At 28.0% G+C, this 9710-nt stretch overlaps 1 protein-coding gene across 1 annotated transcript in view; it reads right to left on the reverse strand.

Annotated features, from left to right (window-relative positions):
* LOC107448414 (uncharacterized) overlaps window positions 1–9710 on the reverse strand; it is a 41252-nt gene that overhangs the window by 26503 nt on the left and 5039 nt on the right. The gene's annotated exons all lie outside the window — the stretch shown is intronic.

The raw sequence follows: 9710 nt of genomic DNA on the forward strand, positions 1-9710 counted from the left end.
CTGAAATTTTTTTTCCGCAACTTTCAAATCGGTTTTCATAAGTTTTAACTGTAATAAAATTAAATTTTTAAGAACATCTCAAAGCAGACAAATATGTAGTTGTAAATTACTTATCAAAATAAATAAATTGCATAATTTTTTAGAATTACCTTTTTGAGTGGAAAAATTTATAAAAAGTTTAAATATTATCAAACACTATTTCGTCTAATTTAAAAAAGCCCCCTCCACTTGTTTTTTTTTTCTTCTGAAAAGTAGAATAATAAACAAAATTATGATTTATATTTTTCACTCTATTAATAAACGATCTCTTAGTCAAAAATACATAACTCGTTTTAATGCGTAGTAAAGTTAAATTTAAGCAATTAAATTTAATTAAATTAAAAAAATTTAATTTAAATAAATTAAATTTAAACAAACTTTTAAGCAAAAATGCATAATTCGTTTCAATACGTAGTAAAATTAAATTTAATTAAAATTATTTAAATTCAAACTAAATCTGAATTAAATTTAAAATTTATTGAATTAAATTTAATTTAATTTAAACACTCTCTATTCATAATTCGTTTTAAACGTAGTAAATTTAAACAATTCAATTTAATTAAATGTAGATAAATATAATTTAAATTTATTAAATTGTATTAAATTTAACCAATCTCTTAAGCAAAAATACATAACTCGTTTATATACGTTGTAAAATTAAATTTGAAAAAAATTAATTTGTCAGTGTAATTGCAATGGCAAATGAACTAACCTGTGTTGGTAAACTGTGGGTAAAAATGAAATAGTTTTATTTGGTTATATTTTTTACCCACAGAATTAGATTTTCAATTCGGGAGGACATACATTGTTTATAGAATAAAAAACTTTGGAATCTCTTAACCCTTTGTACTCCAAATACCTTAAAATGCTGATTGAATTAATATAAGTAGTAAATCATTTAAAAAAAACTAAATACAGTATTTTCTATCTAATTTGTAAAATTATTAAAATAGTGTTGTTACTAATTATTAAGTTCTTTAAAGTGGTGACTGCTGATTGTTCCTCAGAGAGTACAAAGGGAATAACTTTTAATTTTGATGTAAAATTCTGATATCATCTAGAAACAAAAATTATGACTAAGTAGTTGTTGAGGATTTTGAGCTAAGCGAGTATCCTCCTAGCATAAAAATTATATGCTTCTATCATTTTTTGGCACTTAATTCTCGATAGCAGAATTGCTTTCGTAATATTTTAATTTGTTACTTACAAAAAAAGTTCAAACTTACTAGTGGTAGTTATTTTCAAAACGTATAAGGGATAACTAAAATATTGCGTAAACGAAATAAGTGGTAAGTACGTCTTTTTTACGTGTTTACTCTTTTGCCAATCAACAACGGAGGAAGTTTGAACTCTTTGTTCTTTCTTTATAAGAATCGAAGTGTTTCAAAAAGCTAAGAGTTTTTCTTGTCATTAATGACAACTTAAACGTCCAGCGGTTTTTTTCCCTTTCTTTTTCAGTAATTAAGGTTTGCGGTGACATATTTTTCATTCTTGGTAGAAATGCTCGTGGTAATGCCTCAAATTTGTGTTTTTCTTGGATTGCTTGCCACGTTAATTGCAACATTTCATACGTGTTTTACCCATTTGGAATTATGCTGCAAAACAAATCAAAAATCAGTTATAACTTAATTGTGTAGTTGTTATTTTTATTTATTTATTTTATTTATTTATTTTTTTGCTCTCCGTCAAACCTATGAGGACTCTGGAGTAATATTTTCCCCAATCTATTAAATTAGAAAGTTTAAAAATATGTTTAGTTATTTTTTTAAAATATTTATCTAAGCTATATTTTAATACTAACTGAAAATTGAATAATTCAGTTTAAATTATTTGCACGCAGTCAGCCCGTGCTCATGATTTCGAATTATTTGCCAGTAAATTAGCCAAATATCAAAAGTATACGCCAATTTTTGAAAGTTTTTGCCAAATGCAAATCTTTAGAATTTCTTAACTATTTTAACTTGATATATTTTAACTTAACTTAACAAATCTTTGGAATTACTTAATTTATCTTTCCAGGGAAAAAATATAAATCACAAATACTTTCGACAACATGTAATTTTATTCGCCAAATATACGATCTTGTCGCATTTGGCGAGATGGCGAATGCTTAGCGCGAGCTTTGGTTATGGCAAACAAATTCATTTAAATTCTGATTTTTTGATAGTTTATTATGTTAAATAAATATTCTCAAGAAACTGAAGCTGTAAGAGATTACCTGATTGCATATTCTCAAGAAATATATGAATTGGAAATAACAGAGGACATGTTTTAAGCTCTCAAAAATAGGCAAAAAATGGCACACATTTTAAAAAAAAAATCAAATTTAAGAATTTAAAGAAATTTTTACTCTAGCGTTTGGAATTGCAGAAAAAATTTCAAAATGCTTTATAAAACTATTTAGTATCAATATAAATAATTCAGAAGATACAAGGGTTGGACAAAAAATATTTAAACGCTTCTGTAATTACTCTATGTAAGAAAATTTCTTTTAATAGCATATATTTCGGACGTTTCATGACAAAACTGAGGGCATAATTTGAAAGATTATGCTTGAAGCTTTCAGAAATGGTTTATTTTTTACCCATGCAAAATTTACATTGATCAAAATGAGCAAAGTTTAAAGTTTTTCTTTTTCAATACCTCAATAGTTTTTGAAACATTCGTAAAGAAATATCTCACTCCTAGAAATTGCTTTCAAAATTACTGGTATTGAAACTAAAAATAAGTTATCTTCTTTTCTTTTATAAATTGTTGGAATTTTTCTTGGTTAGATTTATTGCATCAGTTTTAAAGGCTTCAAACATGGTCTTTCCAATCTCTGTATCTATTCCGCATTCAAAAAAATAAATTTAAGGTTTCGTTATCGCGACGGAAACTGCAACTACTGTGAAATATTTATACATTCAGAAAATAATTTCCTAGTAATATAAAGAGTAATTTATTTATAACTTAATACCATAGAATTAAAAGAATTTGCTTATCTGCCCCGCCATTAACCCTCTAAGTGATCATTTAAAAAATAAACTCTCTATGTCAGAAGTGAAGATTATCAGAAGACTCGTCGGCTCCCCTAAATGCATTAGCAATAATAGTATTAAAAGGGATCTAAAAATTGATGACATCAACGTCTATATAAAAAATTGAAACTTCTACGATGAAGCAAAACCCTGTACCACCAGCAATTTTAACTCACTCCTAGATATAGAATTAATTGACGACAACACTAAATTTTGCCCAATCACTGCCTTTTTCCTTAGGGATATGGTGTTGCCCTAGCACACGAAAAACACAAACCCCAGCCGAACTGTGGTTTTTCTATCAAAATTACACTTCACACACACAGTATTACATAACATATACATGGACCGAGGAGGACGAGCAATCCCAAGGGGTCGTACCCAAGGAATATGTAGTATGATTAAGACTAATGTGGTGAGCAACCCAGAAGACGAGCGGTTATTCAACCAGGACGCCTGGGTCACCACTGTATCAGAGCTCACGACATAATTTTCTCTCTTTGATTATTTTCCTATTGTATATATCTACTTTACTTTTATCTTATTTTTATTCAATTTGGGTTGATTATCGTGCGTTGTAAAGACATTATATACATAGTATATTATATTTAACCCAGACCTTCCTTAATAATATCGATCATCATAATCTTCATGATTATTTTGTTTTACATTGTTTATGATTATATTGTCATTTAATTATACCCCATGCCACTCAACATTTCTTGATTGTCCATGTCACACGAACCCCCTCTCGATTTCTTGGTGCTGAGCACCCCCTCTTCCTCCCATCTCCATTCCTCCTCATCATCGATTTATTACTACAGATGAATCGGTTAATGCCTCTTCGCGGCAGTGCACCGAGATTTATGTGATTTCTACCATTCTACCAGAATTTGTTTATCATTTTGTCTACCACTCTCTTTTATAATATATATTCATAAAAATTTTAAAATGTTTACGATAACTATAAATTTTTATTTATATGTCAAAGCTTCAATCGATTTCCTAAAGAATTATCAATTTTATTATTAAAGTCACAGCAAATTTTGTGCATTATTTCATTTTTAATTTTACAATGTCGATTTAAAGCTAAAAAAGTGTGTCACTATTACTTGTTCAAATACTTTGATTAGCATTTATTTTCATTAATTAATTTTGTTTAAAAAAGATGAATGTTTAATACTATTTTGTGATTATACTGAAATATATTAATTTCAATTGTTTTGATATGCATTAATTTATTTAATTATTTTTTATTGAAACAAAACAGATCAGAAATATTTTCTTCGGTTATTTCTATATACATTAATTTAAATTAATTAATTTATTCTAAATCAATTAATATGCCGCAGTTAATCAATGAGATAAATATTCAGATCGAAAGTCAAAGCATAGGGGTTTTCAAAAAATAAAATGTTAAGTAATAGAACGATACTTGGTTTAAAATAATATGAACTACTACTTTTTTTTTTGCTTTTCATATGTGGGCCACTATCACTCGTAATTGGTTTAAGCCTCTCTGATCGCCTAGGAAAAAGAGTTTGTTTTTTTTAAAATTTTTCTTTGATGAACGTGTGTCTCTCCAAAAGTGTTGGTACCACCACATTTTGGATTTTAAATTCATTATTTCAACCTCTCCAAAAGTGTTTTGGAAAAAATATATTTATAATTTTAATCTCTAGGAAAACTACAAATTTCACATTGAATTTGTTTTGATTTCTTCATGAATACTTTCACTTTTCCATCCGTCATCATCAACAACTCAACTCATCCAAATTTCTTCTTACAGCACAGAAGATAAAAGCGGATAGCATAGATCAGTGTTTCCCAACGTGGGGCCCACGCCCCACCGGGGGGCAATTCAAAAATGGACTCGACATGAGTTTAAACCTTTTGCTCTGGGCCATTTAAATGCAATGCGAGATTTCGGTGACAAAATCGAAAGAAAAAAGCAAATTCTTAAATAATTGCGGTCAATAAATATTATGTGTCTGAGGGATTTTTTAAGTGACAAACCTGAAATGAAGTATCTGTTTACAGTCGATGGTAAAGCATTTGTGAGTTATTTAGTCAATATCTTTGAAAAACTGAATATATTAAATAAGAAACTTCAAGGAACAAATAAAACCGTGTTGATGCAAAAGCGAAGATATATGGCTTCATTACCCTTATTGAGTTATGTCAGAAATATATTAACAACAAAAGCTTTGAACAGTTTCATTGGCTCCAAAAATGTGAAGTAAATGATACCCCTTTACTTGTTATTATCTATCATCTGAAAATTCTATCGGCTGATTTAAAAGAAAAATATTCTGATTTAAAACAAATTTATTTCCCAACATGGATGTTGCAGTCCATGTTAGTAGATTTGTCTGATATATCAAATATATCAAGAAGAACTTGCAGAAATGCAAAATGATGAGCCAGTTAAAACCTTATTTAATATGAAAGGAGTGATGGCATGGCTTCGTGAGGAAACAGAAAACAAATACCCAAATTCAATCAAAGGTGCAAGAAAACTATTGTTACCGATTCCATCTTCATATTTAGCTGAATGTGGATTTAGTGCTGTAAATGATTTTATTGGTAAAAAAAAAATCGTCTAGATATAACACAACGGGGAGACTTGAGACTGAGGCTAACCAAATTGGAACCTAAGATAAAATCTACGTGCAGCAAGCATCAAGGGCAAGAATCTCACTTAATTAAAATATTAAATTATTATAGAAAAATATTTATTAAAATTATTTCGAATTTGAATTTTAGTTCTTCATTATATGTTCTGAAAATTTACTTACTTTGCTTCGCTAACAATTTCCTAAGTTTCTTAAGTGAACAATTTGATTTTTTAATATTAAAAATTATGTATATGTTACATAGGGGGGCATAAGAATTTTAGAAAGGCTTAGGTGGGGCATGGTACAAAAAAGGTTGGGAAACACTGGCATAGATCCTCTACTACACTCAATCAACCAACCAATCCAGATCACTCGTTTTGAGGCTTTAGAAATATTTGCAAAATTACCAAAAACCTTGAGAGTTTTGGTTTTGAAAGGTCTACCACTCTGTAAAACATTTTACAAAGAGCGTAGTAGTTGGCAGGCCTGCCAACATTTTAAAAATTTCAGCCAAGAGAGAACTAGAACAAAGCGGCGTTGCATATGGACTTTTAAATTTTTAGGCGCAGTGGTGTGGAAAATAAGTTTAAACGAATAAAAAATAATACATAAAAACATAAACACAGCAACCATTAAAATAAATTTTTACAAGAAGCGTAGTAAGTTGGCAGCCCTGGTACAATTTTAGTTAGAAAACCAACTGATTTCTGGATAACTTTTCCCACCACTAAACTAGAAAAAGTAGTAAAAGAAACAAGATTAGAGAAATACTACCTAAAAAAATTACGAATTTTACTGTAGTCAATAAGTTATTTACAACCACGTGACGCATAACCATGTGTTTTTCTTTTTCTTTAATCAAAATTCTCCTTACTATTTTCAAAATACCTTCTTTACAAGTTACTAAAAAAGGAAAACATTTATGAGTCAATCTGTTTTGCTTTTTAAATTAGTCGTTTACCTTGAATTATTTACGAGACTGTATTTGATGTTTGAAGCTACGCAATGATGAATTGAAATACCTCAATTCTGGTGTGCGTTTAACGATAATGACCCGATATTTTAAACCGCATGCCTCATTTGTAAGGGGAAGTGTTAACATATTTTTATGCTTACTCCTGTATATCCTGTATGTTGTTAATGATTCATAGAAGGCAGGGATATATCAATCCATCAGCAGCAAGTACTAAATTATTACTCTACATGTTTCCTTTCAAAGTTAGTTGCAGTCCTGCTATATATATAGCACAATAAATAATAAATAAATACAATTGTTAAATAAATGTTAATTTTCAAAAATCATTAAAATTGTATAATTAAATATCAACCTTATTAATTATAAACTTCTTTAAATTAACAGTTACCTTTATTAACAGTTACAGTTTACCTACAGTTACAGTTGTATTTATTACCTTGCACACATCCATTTTACCTTGATAACTAACAATCAAAAGCCTTCAGTACTGCAGTCTTCCCTCTATTTACGCTTTTACCTCAATTTGAGCTTCTGTTTTCATATTTTATAATATGGCAATCGCATTACGAAGATATTTTAAATCATTCTTGAAATTTTTACCGTACATGTAAGTTTATTTTAATTCGCTACGCGCCTTTATAGATTTCGTTTTATTGCTTTGTTCTGTTTTTTCCTTTAATTTTTATTTTCCATTTTATTTTTTGTATTTTACGTGATATTTATTACTTAAAGTGTTCTATTTTGTTTCAAAAATGTTTTGAGTGCTCCTCACTCCATTGCTTTGACATATTTTGCTTTGGTCTTTAAAAAGTTTGTAACGTTAGAAATCCTATAGAATCCCTTAGAATCCTATAAAAATAGAATTTTCGTGACTGACTGACAGTCCGATTTAAAGGGCAATTATACAATAATTAAAATTATACAGTAATAATAAAAAAATTTAAAATACGCCTCTTTAAAAATTTTGTAAATTAGAAGACATTCGATTAATTTAGTTCTAGTTTTTTATTAAATCAATTAATAATATAGAGTGCCAAATTATGTGAGACTTACAATTACAATTTTTCGACTATATTAAATAAAATAATTAAATTAATTTATAAATAACAAAAATAAAGGGCGTTATTACCACGAAAACAGCTCTGAGAGAACGAGTTTCATAAGTAGGGGCCAGAATTTTCTTTACTGTGCAAGTAGTTTCAGAGAAATTTTTATCATTTAAAATTACGTTGATTAAATTTATGCAAAAATTTGTATGCTTTACTATTTAAAAAATTTTACATCATTCCTAAATTAAATAACAGTAATAATAAATAGTTATAAATAATATTATTTTTCCATGGAATTATTATCAAATAAAAAATAGAAACATTTTATAACCATGTGTTAAAATGCATTTTTAATTATCTTCATTGGTTTCAGATGTATGATGAAATATCATCATCATATTTTTTCACGCCGAATGTCACATAAGGACATGTCTTGTCATCTATTCTTCCCGGTGAACTGCAGCCACTCTAGCATCCTACCAACTAGTCCATCTAGCCTCTCTCTTTTTCCATTATTTGGCGCCTTGTTAGTTTTGGGCATCCTCTCCACCGTTTTCCATCTGTTACCCAGACAACAGGAATTCCATTTCTGCCCTTTCTTAATATATGTCCAGTAAGACATCTCTTTCTAATTTAAATTTCTACATTCATGAGTTTCATTTTTGATTTTTATAATAGCATTTCATTGATAATGGCCAAAAAATATTCATAATAATTCTCAAGCATTTATTTGAAAAAAAGTTTCATTTAAACAAATTTGATTTTGCTCTTCAAGTCATATTTGAGCTTTTCTGTACAGTTTATATAAATTTTTAATGCAATCAAGGTGAAATACGCGTAAGAGAAATTAACATTAAGAGGGCATAAAATTTCGACCACGCTACTAAAGGAAACAAATTTTTCTGACTTTGGCTATTTTGCTATATTACTTTAATGGTTAAATTTCCGAAGTCGTCGAAAAAAATGAATGCTTATTCAGTTGAGGTACTTTTTTGAGTCTGATTCCGCATAACTTCATTAATTGTTAGCACTATTTAATAAGCACGGTTAGTATTAACCGTTTGAAACATTAAGATTGGTTTTTTTCGATCTCGTAAATCCAATTCTTAGAACAAAAGTTTTACAATATGATTTTTTTTATCTCACAACAAACATCTGTAAAAAATTTCGTAAAAGATTTATTGGTGTACCTTCCATTATTAGAAACTATTGAGAAATATTTATTTTTCCAATTGTAATTTATTAAAACAAATTTTTTTAAAATACGTAGAATATTCATAAAACTTTTATTCGAATTTAAGAATGACCATTCAATTAACTGAACAGCTTTATATCCGTTTTAATTATGTTGATTGATGCGCAGAGATGGTAGGCTTAGATTTCAAAGATATTTAAAAATTAGCACATTTTATTTGCTACCTTTTTGCCCTTTAACGCGGATGAGACACCCTTTTATATAGATTTTTTGACCCTCCAACTAGAAGCAAAATTATATTTTGGAATACTTTAATTAATAGAAACAGTCAATAGTTATTAAAAAAAAAATTTAAACTATCTGCATTGTATTTGTACTAAAATATGAAATCCAAAAAAAAGAAAGTTTAAATTTTTTTCCATTCATATTGGAAAATTCATAAATAAGTAATTTTGTAAATTAAATAAATTTCAACGATGAATAATTGTTTCTCTTATATCTAAATTAATGAAAATCAGAAAATTATTGTTCGAAAGTAAGTCGTGTTTCTAAAATTTTACCTTTTACAAAAACGACACCGTTATTTCATGCTGTATTACAAAACCATAAATTATTAAAATGGTAAATATAATATTTTACCCTTATTTTTTTCGAAATCAATACAAAATAATGAAAACAAACGTATGAAAAATGTGTTTAATATAAAATTATGTGTCAATGGTTTAGAGAAGTATTTTCTGAAACAACAGAAATCCGTAGTAGTTGAAGATTCTAAATTCCTTTTTTAAAATGTTCAAGAATAATATTGCACTT

Source organism: Parasteatoda tepidariorum, chromosome 5 (genome assembly GCF_982258835.1).
Source record: "Parasteatoda tepidariorum strain Cologne lab strain chromosome 5, Ptep-v5.0, whole genome shotgun sequence".
Lineage (NCBI taxonomy): Eukaryota > Metazoa > Arthropoda > Arachnida > Araneae > Theridiidae > Parasteatoda > Parasteatoda tepidariorum.